Below are 13,597 nucleotides of genomic sequence, written 5' to 3'. Positions count from 1 at the left end.
TTGGACAATACAACCAAGTATGGAGACTCATCAGTATATGGAAGATAATCAAAGCAGAAAGTGGAAAAAATTATTATGAACAAGAGCATTTTTTTTTTCATTTTGTCTTATTTTAAACTGATTACAAAGAAACAGTTTTGCTTCCACAGACACCTGACCACATTGGCTAACTGACCTAATGCAATAAAATTTCGGAAGCATCTCTTTTATTTTTGCCATATTTCACTGATTCTAAAGCAAACGTTTCTTCACATTTTCATTCTTTTTTTTTCTGCTTTTTGTTTTGTTTTGTTTTTTGAGATAGAGTCTCACTTGGTTGCCCAGGCTGGAGCGCGGTGGTGCGATCTCAGTTTAGTGCAACCTCTGCCTCCTGGGTTCAAGCGATTCTTGTGCCTCAACCTCCTGAGTAGCTAGGATTACAGGTGAGCACCACCACGCCCAGCTAATTTTTTTGTATTTTTAGTAGAGACATGGTTTCACCATGTTGACCAGGCTAGTCTCAAACTCCTGAACTCAGGTGATCTACCTGCCTTGGTCTCCCAAACTGCTGGGATTACAGGTGTGAGCCACCACGCTGGGCGTACATTTTCATATCTTGGAAATTGGAATGCCTTTGCAATCAATAGGGGGACAAAATTTATTTGGTAATCTTTCTTCTCAATGGTGACACACACGTAAGGTGCTTCACTGGGCTGGGCCCAATGACTCACGCCAGTAATCCCAGCACTTTGGGAGGCCGAGGTGGGCGTATCACCTGAGGTCAAGAGATCGAGACTATCCTGGCTAACATGGTGAAACCTCGTCTCTACTAAAAATACAAAAATTAGCTAAGCGTAGTAGCACACGCCTGTAATCCCAGCTACTCAGGAGGCTGAGGCAGGAGAGTCACTTGAATCCTGGGGGTGGAGGTTGCAGTAAGCCGAGATCACGTCACTGCACTCCAGCCTGGTGACAGAGCGAGACTCTGCCTCAAAAAAAAAAAAGAAAAAAAAATGCTTTCACTGGACAGTCAACAGTATCCCTGATGCATGAAATCTCGTTAATAACTTTCACTCTTCTCAAGTCCATGTGGTTTGTGATTCTTGACAGCAAACAAATCAAGAGAAATCATTTTATTTTATTATTGGGTTAATAAAGTCAACGTTCGTTCTCCAATGTTGCATTGAGTAAATGGGATCCATTTCATGAATTTCTCTGAAATAAAAATTGCATGACTAAGGCTGGGTGCAGTGATTCATGCCCATAATCCCAGCATTTTGGGAGGCCAAGGCAGGTGAGTCACCTGAGGCATGAGTTCGAGACCAGCCTGTCCAACCTGGTGAAACCCAGTCTCTACTAAAGATAGAAAAATTAGCTGAGTGTGGTGGCAGAAGCCTGTAATCCCAGCTACTAGGGAGGCTGAGGCAGGATAATCACTTGAACTCAGGAGGCAGAGGTGGCAGTGAGCAGAGACTGTGCCATTACACTCCAGCCTGGATGACAGAGCAAGACTCCATTTCAAAAAAATAAAAAAATAAAATAAATAAAATGCATAACTAGATTTAATGCACCATCCTGGACTTTGTCAAGAAAGTCTCCAGGAATCACTGTTACGAATACTGAAAGGTACTACAGAACTCAGCTGTTATTAAAATGGGTTTTGTAAATTCTTGGTTTTGACTCATGAGCATGCTTCGGCAACCCCCCGAAGGCTTGTTGAATTCAGAGACACCCAAACCCTAGAGCTTCTGACTCAGTTTGCCTGCAGCGAGGATAGAGAACACGCATCTGTAGCAAGTTTTCAGGTGATGCTGACGCTGCTGGACTGGAGACCACATCTGAAAAACCACAGTTCCAGTTTTCTGAAGTGATGGCTCAGTCATTGGGAATTACTACCTGGGAATTAGGGAAGGAGGAGGGAGTCCAGTCAGAGCTTGAGACTTTCCTTCTTCCGTTTCAGTCAGAGCAGTCCTGGTTTGATCTGTCTCTATATCAGTTTCTGCAGGAAATTTCATATTAAATAAACATTTTGCTGCTTTTCTAAAACATGACAGTAATTATTGAAATGAAAACAACCAAAGCTTTAGAATAAGATAGATCTGGGTTGCGGTCTCAGTTTTACGATTTAATACTTAATATTTGCAGGGTTTTTTTGTTTCGTTTGTTTGTTTGAAACAGAGCCTTGCTCTGTCATGCAGGCTGGAGTGCAGTGGAGCACTCTGGGCTCACTGCAACCTCCACCTCCTGAGTTCAAGAGATTCTCCTGCCTCAGCCTCCCAAGTAGCTAGGACTGCAGGTATGTGCCATCACACCTAGCTAATTTTTGTATTTTTAGTACAGATGGGGTTTCGCCATGTTGCCCAAGCTGGTCTGGAACCCCTGGCCTCAAGTGATCCACCACCTCAGCCTCCCCTAGTGCTGGGATTACAGGTGTGAGCCACCACACCTGGCCAATTTAGTTTTTTTTATTTTTTAATCTTTTCAAAATGGGGGTAATAAAACATATTTGAGGTCTTATGATAATGTAAGAGATGTGATGTACATGCAACATGTCATCAACACAGCTCCTTGCAAATGGTAGGTACTTAACAGTTTGTAGCCACTAATAATAAGAATAGAGTATGATCCTTGAAGGCAGAGGCTTTACTGTCCTTACTCCTTTTGTAGACAAGTGGTTGCTTGCGTTGACTGAGGGCAGAGCAGCTGTTGTCAAGTGACTTTGGAAGAAGCTGCCAGGTCCCCAGCCCTGGTTAAGCAAGGCTCAGAGCTGCAGTTGGTTCACAGTACCCAGAGTTTGGAAAGCTGGACACATACTTATTGCCACGCTCCCTGGGTCCCTGGCCTCTGCAGCATGCCTGACTGCACATGAGCCAGGAAGCATGCCCTGTGAGCAGAAGGGGCCTCGGAAGCAGCTTCTGTCTGCAGTAGCTCTGCTCGGTCCAGCATCACTCTCCTCTCTTTTTCTGCAGCGCGTCACAGGTGCTTGCATAACACAGCAGCCACCGCTCTGCAGTGGATGCTTAACAGGATCAGTTTGTCAGAAGAATAAAAAACACCCCCTCCTTGTGTGTGACTCCCCAGTTTTCACGATCTCCCCATCTCCTCTGCGCTTTGGAACGTGGCAAGTAGCAACATCATTTGTACCTGGGGTAAAGATGTTCCCCTCTAACTTAAGTCTCAGCTTTTATTAAAAACATTTAACATTTTGGCTACTACAAAGGACATTAATTCCTGGGGGGAAAAAAGAGATAATAATAAAGAAAAGGAAAAAAAAAAACAAAAACCTCTTCACTAACCCATGTATTTTCAGCTCACAACATCTATAAGAACTGTAGAAAACTTTTGGACTCTATCATTCTTAGAAACTATTTTATCTCATATTTGAACAGCCTGGATGTGGGAGGCAAGGTTTCAATACTTACTACAAAGATAGAAATCTAGCTTTGAAAAGTTCTGAACACAGAGTAGAACAGCTTGAGGGTGTTACTTCAATATTTTCTCTTAAAGGTAAGCTGAGCAGTTACATATGGCACTGTGCCGTTTAGGAAGATCCCTTTACACAAGTTATAAGTAAATATTCTTGCAGATGGTTGTCTAAGAGAAAGCGGCTAGTGCAATCAAATAAAATCTTTTACAATGTCTATGAACCAACACATTAATTAAGTTGACTGGATTTTGAAATTTGTGATTTTAAAGGCTGTGATTTACTTGATTATACTCTTTTACAAACAGATCTGCCTTATTAACTCATTCAAATTCCCAGGGGTTCCAACAAAAAGTAGCATTAAGCAAGCAAAAAGAAGGTCTAGGACAACTTAAAAAAGAAAACCCATAGTGTAGCAAAGCGAGATTTCTAAGCTAAGTACTTTCTTTCTATTGCTTAGGTTCAGAACATAAAACGTATCTTTAATATAAATGGCTACATCCCCACCTCCGCCTTAATGATCTGCTTGATATATACTGTAGCCATTCATACTAATTACATCATTAATAATGGTTTCTTTGAGAAGCCATCTATGAACACAGCAATGTCAGGAGACATATGGGTCATCTAGAATATCTGCAGATTGGACTTAAGAATTCACAATCTCACCTTTAGAAATGGCAATTTATTGATTGCTAAAACAGGAGGGGAAGATGCCTAAGACATCCTGGTTCAATTCATAACTCCTGGTAAGTATAATGCAAAATAGGAACAGAGCAGGAAGATGGTTGTTCACTCCTGGGGGTGAACATAAAGGCTCTGAAAAGGGGCAAAGAAACAGAGAATTGATACCCCCCAGGAATGCCACTTGCATCCTGGTCTTGCGTTTCTGGCTTGGTAAGGAACTTGTCTCTTTGGTTGCCGTTGGTTATGTTAGACTCCAAATATCCCAAACTGAATTGTTGTTATCCATACAGCCAATGGGTACCTGCCAAGTGCTAGACACTGCACTGAGGACTCTGCAAACATGATCTTATTTATTTATTTATTTATTTATTTTCAGACAGAGTTTAACTCTGCCACCGAGGCTGCAGTGCAGTGGTGCTATCTCAGCTCACTGCAACCTCCCTGCCTCCCAGGTTCAAGTGATTCTCCTGCCTCACCCTCCGGAGTAGCTGGGATTACAAGCACGTACCACCATGCCCAGATAATTTCATATTTTTAGTAAAGATGGAGTTTTATCATGTTGGCCAGGCTGGGAAGAGAGAGAATCAGAGAGATTAGGTGACTAAACTGTAATTATACTGTTCACTGCTAAAAGTAGCCAGACTTCCAAACAACAAGGATGAGACCCAGTGCACAGGTTGTTCCTCCCCATCATCCTCTGTTCTCTCCAAGCCTTCTCCCTCTCCGTCTCCCTACAGTGGAGACTGCAAATAAATTGTCCAGTGTTGCTGGACCAAACGGGCCAGGAAGAGAGAAGCTAGAAACAGAATTAATGAGGCATCTAAGACCATCAGCAGCCTTGATTTTCCTGCTAAATAATTTACATCTTAACCTGAAGGGAATAAGGGGCCACTGAAATATTAAGCAGGAAGACTGACATCACCATTTTTCCAGAAATGAAGTCCAGAGTCTTTGGTGATTTTAATTTTTTTAAAAAAATTTCTCCTTTATGTCTAACACATAACCAAGTTCCCTTCTTTTTATAGTATGTCATTTGGCCAGCAGGAGCCTACATCTGAATCCTGTTATACAGCAACTCCAGCTGTGTAACTTTTACTACAGTTCTTAAGATTTTTCAGCCTCAGTTTCCTGCTCTGTAAAATAGGGAGAATAAAAGTACCCAGTATGTAGGTTACATTGAGGCTCCAGTGGATAATGGTATATAACCTCATGCCTGGCTCATGGTAGGCACCCAGTGTGATGTGTTAAATTGTCCCCCCAAATTCAACGTTAAGACGTTGAAGTCTTAACCGCCAACATCTCAGAATGTGACTTTATTTGCAGATGGAATATTTAGAGAGGGAATCAAGTTAAAGTGAGCTCCTCAGAGTGGGCCGTAAGCCAGTATGACTGGAGTGTTTACAGGAAGAGGAGTATGCATGTTTGGACACAGACATGCATAGACGGAAGATGATGTAAAGATGCACAGGCTCTCTACGTAGCTGGCCCTCTACAAGCCCGGGATAGGTCTGCAGCAGACCCTTTGCTCACAGCCCTCAGAAGTAACCAATCTTGCCAACACCTTCATTCTGGACTTCTAGTCTGCAGAACTGTGAGAGTAACTGTTTGTTGTTTTAGCCACCCAACCTGTGGCACTGTGTTATGGCAGTCCAAGCAAACTAATATTGTCAACGTTAGGTTTTATCCCTTCCTTTGCTCTCTCCCCACCTAGGTCCAATCTTGAGAACCTTATATCTAATTCATGCTCAGACTCCTGGCTATTCTCCTTGCCTCTTAGCTTGGGAGAGCAAATGGGTTTCATTTTGTGTGCCAGCTCTGATCATCTATAGTCACTGCCTGGAGCACTTCATTGAGAAGGATGGTAAGACCAGCTCAGACTCAGTGGGTAAGAGTGCCATGACTGATTAGCAATATCTGCCACAGGCATAGGAGGGGAAGGTGGAGGGTATGGGCCACGTATTTTTCAGCTCTGCCTAGACTCTCACTGGTGTATTCATCTTGAAAAACTGTTATTAGATTGAATCTCCTAATGTAGCATTTACATCTTTTTGTCACTCTGCTCAAGCTCAACAGCTTCAAGTAGCTTATTTCTGTCAACCACATAAAATGCATACAGTTTGCTGTCCAGCAATTCCAACACATTTATATATTGATTTATTCTTTCAATAATACAAGAAATACTATAATAAAAATATAACAATAATTTTAATACAACACAATCAAATACAATCATAAAATAATCATCGTCCAAGAAGTCAAACTGACTCTGGAACATCATACAGCTCAGTGCTCTTTTTATCTAGATTTCTTTACTGCTAATTTTATTTGGGTTGATTTTTTCCCCACCCTGCCTCTTCCAGTTCACATTTCAATCAGTCCAGAAAGAAAAAGAGATTCTGGCCTTCTCTGAGTTCACGTGTCTGAAGCTGTCTAACCTGACTAGCAAGGTTCCAGGAAATCTCTCTACCTGGCCCAGCTTTTGCATCATTTGTCCACCTTGGACCAATGACCAACACAGGGGAAGAGCAAACCCTGATTGGCTGCACCTGGGTCACGTGTTCATTCCTGCAACAGGGCAGTGGGTTGCAGTGATTGAAGTGGAAAGGATAATACTAAAAACCAAGGCAGTGGTCAGGAACAACAGAGGCTGTCTCTCTGGCTGCCTCGTCTACCCAGCCAACCTTATGTCTCATTTTTTTCCCCAAGGTTAACTCTGCTCTTTCCCTTCTTGTCATGCTGCTACCCCCCAGGTGGGAAATTTTGCTCTCTTTTATGCCTTAAAGGAGTACACAGATTGAGGTGGAATATCCCATGATTAGAGAACTGTGCATCTAACACCAGCCACTGACAAGAAGTAACTCGAAAGGTCAGGGGACTCTCAGGAACATCCCTGAGGAGAAAGGAGTTGAATCTGGAGGAAAATTTAGTTGCATGGATGGAGGAAACAGAGGCGCTTCAAGTATGAAAGATTAAGACTATTTCAGAAGATTAACAAATAAAGAAGTAGAAATGCCACTGAACAGATAAAAGAAATGATGCAATCAAAATTTAAATAATATTTTAAAAGAAATGATCAGATTTAACTGTGAGGCAAGATTGCACATTTACGAGATAATTCAAAATGTCTCAAACCTCTTTGTAAATTTAACATCATAAATAGAACATCGAAAATGCTTCCATTCCAATGTCAAATCAGAGGAAGGGTTAGTAACAGCCAGGAACACTGTTAAGTAGGATCCAGAGGTAGAATTTACTTCCACAGAAAAGAATATTATGATTAAACAGAGACGTACAACATAGTTAACTAGAATAACACAACTGGACCTTACTTGAAGCTCCTAAAACATCGCATGACATATTGATGTTTAGTGGATGATACTGGCTTTAAAAATGATAATGGAAACTTATGGTGAATCTACCTGTATAGTGAATAATCTAATTAACCTCTCTAACTTTGTAGCAAGTAAGTATGTAAATTGCAATTAAGGCCATGATGGGGTCATCAATTAATGATATACACAAAGATGAAAGAACAGTTTTTAAAGTAAAGGGAAAATTCTAGTAATTATATACCAGAGCATCCAATAAATATAAACAGGGCAGAGAGAGAGATGAAATTAGGAAAGATAGGAGACAGAGTGTCTGAAGTTAATTATAGCAAAGAAAATTTATGGCATATAGTGTTGGGCTGCCCTTCAGAAAACTGGCTGATAAATAAATTCACTGAAAGCCAATTCCATAAAAATCAATTCATTGAATAATAATAAAAATATCATATTACTGGACAACTTGTTAAGAGGGCTGATATTCTTGCAACCGTTTTGTCAATGATTTGTCTGTCCTGCTGAAATGAAGGTCAAACTGTAATATATTCAAGCTATTAGCTCATTGGCTTTCTGAAAACTTCTTAAAAGAGTGGGCTGAAACACTACTACACATGTGGTCAAATGGTTTAGTAATCTGGGCTTTGCTTATTAGCATTTGCATGACCTTATACAAGTCATTTTAATTATCTGAGTTTTAATTTCCTCCTCTAACATAGGGAAAAAAAATTCTACCCTATTCTCTAACTTGAAGATGGTACTGGGAGAACTATCAAAGATAGCTGTTAATTTCTCTCTGATCCTTAAAACTTCAAATAGGTTTTTCCAAAACCCCTTTCTATGCTTTGTGAAAAGCCCAAAGCACTTTTTAAAATTTCTGCAGATTGTCAGGGTCCTTAAACTCTCATGGGATATATGAGGTTTCCATTTCTTGCCCTTGCTGAAATTCTGTTACTTTCTGTTTCTTGCTGTTGAGTTACCTTTGAAGTAAACTGACGCTAACACGAACCACAGTGACTTTCCTTGACAACACACATACAAACAAAATGTTCACATGAGGACACTGCATGTGTCAGTCAGGATGCACCAGGTGATGCTGTGGCAACAAATGACTCCAAAATCTAAAAGGTCCAGGAATATCAAAAGTTTATTTCTTGCTCATATCACATGTCCATCATGGATTTGGTGGTAAGAGACAGGGTGGTGGTGCTTCTCAAAGACTCTCAGCAATCTTGGATGAAGGAAAATCCATCATCTGAAATATTTCTAGCCACCATATCAGAGGGATAAGAAATTTCTAGAAACTCTTGCATCAGCAATAAAATGTTCCAGCACCTGTCACTTTCATTTATAGTTCATTAGCCAGAACTGCTCTCATGGCCTCACTCAAATCACAAGAACTTCAAGCAGTGCTCAGCAGGGAAGAAACGGAATCCTTGTTGATAAGCCTGCATGGTGACCATACAATATATTGCTTGGGGAAGTGGAAGGATTTACATTGCAGCAACACAAACATTAGCTATCACTTCTCTTAGAAGTCCTTGCATACACGCCACCATATATCTCAGCCATTCTCTCTTCTATCTCTCCTACCCTTGTGTGTCTTTCAGCTCCATCCCTCTTAGAGGCAACAACATCCTTAAATTCCTCCTATATGCTTAAGTAGAATGACTCGGCTCTCTGAAACCCTTTATCCCCTACTTTTTGCCAATCCAAGACTCTGTGTATGTTTTGCAACTACCATTCGCAAGATCCTAAGTTCTTAGTCTGGAAGCAATCCTTTCCCTATTCTCTTTGAATGGGTATTTTGGGGATAGGAAGAAGACTGTTAGATGACTTATTCTCCTAGTTACACAAGCAAAATGTAACTGCATGTGTTAAAGCAATTTATACAATTTAAAAGTCCTACAGAAATAATTCTTACTATATTGGAAACTTCTTTGGGCCTCTGTTTTCTCACTGTACACAGAGAATAGCAATCCTTGCTCTGATTCTATCAGTGTGGGCTTGTCTGTAAAAATGCTCTGTGAACTCTAAAGCAATATGCAAATGCAAAGACACGGTTATTGTTGCACACACACAAAACTCTGGGGCTGTGAATTCAGAAGTTGTTCCAAATTCCAAGCACTGAGAGTCGATGCTCTTTTTCCTTTCGGCCACAGTAAGTAGGCATTTTATGGTCTGATATCAAGCAGAAGTCAAGCTTCCCCACTACTCTGGTTTTGTCTGTCTCTGTGATTTAATAATGCAGTCCATATTGGAAGATGATGCAGTTATGTCAGTTATTAGAGAATTACATTTTTGTGTTCTGCTAAAGGGAAGTAAAGATTAGCTCTGCCAGATGCACACATAAAACTAGATAGAAGCATACCTCCAAGTCAACCCATCCATCTTTCTCTAGGACATGTCAACATGTGGGATTTATGAAATATGGACTGTATTAAAAATGTTAAATGCACTTTTTAAATGTAACCGCTGCAGAAATAAGATATCTTTTTTCATTCGTCTGCTTTTCTGTTTACTGTTGTTTGGTGTTATTTTTCTTCAGCGAGACTGTCTATGCTTGTTAAGCACCAGTAAATGGCCAGTTATGAAGCAAACACAAAATATACATATGAATATTTAATAAGAAACAATAGCAGAAATATAGTATGCATTTGTTGCTCCACTGGAAAACTATATTCATTATTCTACAAATTATTCTTCCATAAATATTTCAGAAACTTGAAAAAAGGTCAGAATAGTGTACCCAGTACTTGGTGGGCTAAAAGCACTTTTGCATTTACACTATGATGAATGCCAATCCCACTTCCATTGCTCACATCTGAAATCCATCTTTCGGTCAGTTTTAGCAGATACAGTTATTTCATGTTTTCTTGTAATGCAAATATAAATAAGAAAAAGCGCACCAATTACCATGCAGGGACTATGGGTTCTCTCTTGATCAGATGGCAGATAACAACTTCTTTGGTTCCAGCCAAGATTAAGAAATAGAACCCTGTGAAATGTACTCTTAGAAAAAATAATAATAAATGCAAGTCTTTTACTCTAGTATGGCACATCATGAAGTCCAAGGCTTCTCACACTATTAATTTTTATAGAAGTGACTTAATTTTTTGCAAACAAATATTAAGTGCCTACTATGTGCTAGGTATAGTGCTATGTGATGAAGATAAAATAGTGACAAAAACCAAGGTGGTGATATTTGATATCACTTCATTTTTGAAGAGTGACTTTGTTTCAGCTAATTAACTTCATATAATATAGGCTCATTTCAGGGGTTGGATGGTATTAATATTATTTTTCTTTGATGGTGGAATAGTCAACAAGTCATTCATTGTCCATTGAATATGCTGACCAGGAAGCAACTGGGTGATTCTAGGACAATTCCCAAGAATAGAAAGACTGGATGTCAGGAATCTAAGATGGACTGTGTTGCTGATTCTTTTTGTTTTGCTTTGCTTTGTTTTTTTTGAGAGGGTCCTTCACCCTCTGTTGCCCAGGCTGGAGTGCAATGGTGCAATCATGGCTCACTGAAGCCTCAGTCTCCTGGGTTCCTTCTGGATCAAGTGATCCTCCTACCTCAGCCCCCTGAGATGCTAGGACTACAGACGTGTGTTACTATGCCTGCTTATTTTTTTTTAATGTAATTATTATTTTTTGAGACAAGGTCCACTCTGCTGCCCAGGCTGAAGTGCAGTGACATGATCGCAGCTCAATGCAACCTCCACCTCCTGGGCTCAAGTGATCCTCCCACCTCAGCCCTTTAAGTAGCCTGGACTCCACGCATATCACCACCATGACATAATTTTTTTTGTAGAGATGAGGTTTCACCATGTTCCCCAGGCTGGTCTTGAACTCCTGGCCTCAAATGATCCTGCTGTCATGGCCTCCCAAAGTGCTGCTGTTACAGGCAAGGGCCACCATGCCCAGATGTGGTGCTGATTCATTGAGGCTACCAGAGAAGGGGAGCTTATAGTATAAAGAAAATGTAACTCCTCCTAGGTTAAAATTATTTTTATCCAGATGTGGATCAACTCTAACCTTCTCTGCTGAAATAAACAAGGTCTTAACACATCTACTATTTTCCTTAACCACGGCCTTGCTTCAGATGTAAACATAATTCATAGTCTTTGCCAGAGCACTGAATTGATGTATACTGCAGTTAAGGGTGAGTCAAAAAATTCGAAGACTCTCAGCCAATCTTGTGTGAGTCATGGGAAGAAGCCACACATTACTATTGAAACCTCAAAAACCACTACCAGCTTCAGAGAAGTAGATCATATTGGACAGGAGAGGTCAAAGCTGTGTGTAAAGGACAGATTAAAATATAAATATTTCTCTAAAGAACGCACCCCCACCGTAACGAGTTGTATTGTTTAGACAACTGAAGAGTGTTCAGAGATACTGACATTTCCTGAATTACAATAGTGGTAATATCATCATCATCAACAGGAGCACTATAATAATACAAAGAAGATGATTATGTGCACAAGCATTGTAGGCATTATATGATTAAATGGTATAAGCAACTTAGGGTAACACAGTCAATTGATAAGATTACAACCTACATTTGGAGTCCTTACATTTTTTTCGCCCTTACCTTGACTACACTTGTTCCCACTCACAACTTCTCCGCATTTTCTGCCCAACTTGGAATCATTTTTAAGATTAGTAACATGGGTTGTGAAGCCAAGATTCTTGGTTTCTTATATTATCTTTTTTTTTTAAACAGTGTTTTTCTTTTATTATTATTTCAATAGTTTTGGGGGAACGGGTAATGTTCCTTACATGGATAAGTTCATTGGGTGTGATTTCTGAGATTTTGGTGCACCCATCACCCAGTCAGTATGAAGTCTTTTATCCCTCACCCACCTCCCACCCTTCCCCTCAAGTCCCAAGAGTACGTTATATCATTCTTATGCTTTTGTGTCCTTATAGCTTAGCTCCCACTTATAAGTGAGAATATGTTAGTATATTAATACAATGTTAAATAACTCAGGAATGGAAAACCATTTTAAGTGGGAGATAAGCCGTGAGATGTTTGGTTTCCATTCCCAAGTTACTTCACTTAGAATAATGGCCTCCCACTCCATCCAGGTTGTTGCGAATGCCATTATTACATTTTTTTTTTTTTTTTTTTTAAGCTGGAGTCTTGCTCTGTCACCCAGGCTGGAGTGCAGTGGCATGATCTTCACTAACTGCAAACTCCATCTCCTGGATTCAAGCAGTTCTCCTGCCTCAGCCTCCTAAGTAGCTGGGACTACAGGCACCTGCCAATATGCCTGGCTAATTTTGTATTTTTAGTGGAGATGCAGTTTCATCATGTTGGCCAGGCTGGTCTCAAAACTCCTGACCTCAGATTATCCACCTGCCTCAGCCTCCTGAAGTGCTGGGATTACAAGTGTGAACCACTTTGCCTGACCTATTTCATTCCTTTTTATGGCTGAGTAGCATGTGTTTGTGTGTGTGTATGCACACACCATAGCTTCTTTATCCACTTACTCACTGATGGGCATTTGGGCTGGTTCCATATTTCTGAAATTGTGAATTGTGCTGCTATAAACATGCATGTGCAAGTGTCTTTTTCATATAATAACTTCTTTTCCTTTTGGTAGATACTGGATCAATAGGTATTTCTACTTTTAGTAAAAATATGAAACGCTTCACAAATTCCCATGTCATCGTTGCGCAGGGGTCACGCTGATCTTCTCTGTATCATTCCAATGTCAGTGTATGTGCTGCCAAAATCAGCAATGGTTTCCTATTTCAGATACTATGCTTCCTAGCTGTCTGACTTTATGCAAGTTACTTAATGTTTCAAAGTCTCGGTTTCCTCATCTGGAAAACGGCAATAATAAAGATCACAGAGTTGCTGCAATAATTAAGCAAGATAACACTTGTGGATCTGATGTTCATGGTGATGACGACAATGAGAGGATGATAGTGACAGTGACAATGATGATGCCATAAATACTCACATTTTCCTTCTAAATCTATGAATGCAGAGAATCTCACGGCTGGTGTAAAATCTTACAGAATCCCAGTAAAAACTAGACGTGTAATATGTTTAACGCAATAGTTTATGCAGCAAAGTTTTTCTTTTTTTTAAGCTGAAAATAATTACAAGAACACAGCTATAATTCACTGTCATAGCCTTGAGGAAGTTTTATGCAATTGCAGA

At 40.2% G+C, this 13,597-nt stretch overlaps 1 protein-coding gene and 1 non-coding gene across 24 annotated transcripts in view; both read right to left on the bottom strand.

The window, feature by feature from the left end:
• The window catches only part of RBFOX1 (RNA binding fox-1 homolog 1), a 2,479,284-nt gene that overhangs the window by 827,395 nt on the left and 1,638,292 nt on the right, over positions 1-13,597 (bottom strand). The gene's annotated exons all lie outside the window — the stretch shown is intronic.
• Positions 13,064-13,170, bottom strand: LOC112437511 (U6 spliceosomal RNA). Its single transcript, XR_003026108.4, has one exon. It is a non-coding gene; the product is annotated as a U6 spliceosomal RNA (small nuclear RNA).

Source organism: Pan paniscus, chromosome 18 (genome assembly GCF_029289425.2).
Source record: "Pan paniscus chromosome 18, NHGRI_mPanPan1-v2.0_pri, whole genome shotgun sequence".
Taxonomy (NCBI): Eukaryota; Metazoa; Chordata; class Mammalia; order Primates; family Hominidae; genus Pan; species Pan paniscus.
Note: the sequence above shows the minus strand (reverse complement) of the source record. Positions and strands in the feature narration are given on the sequence as shown.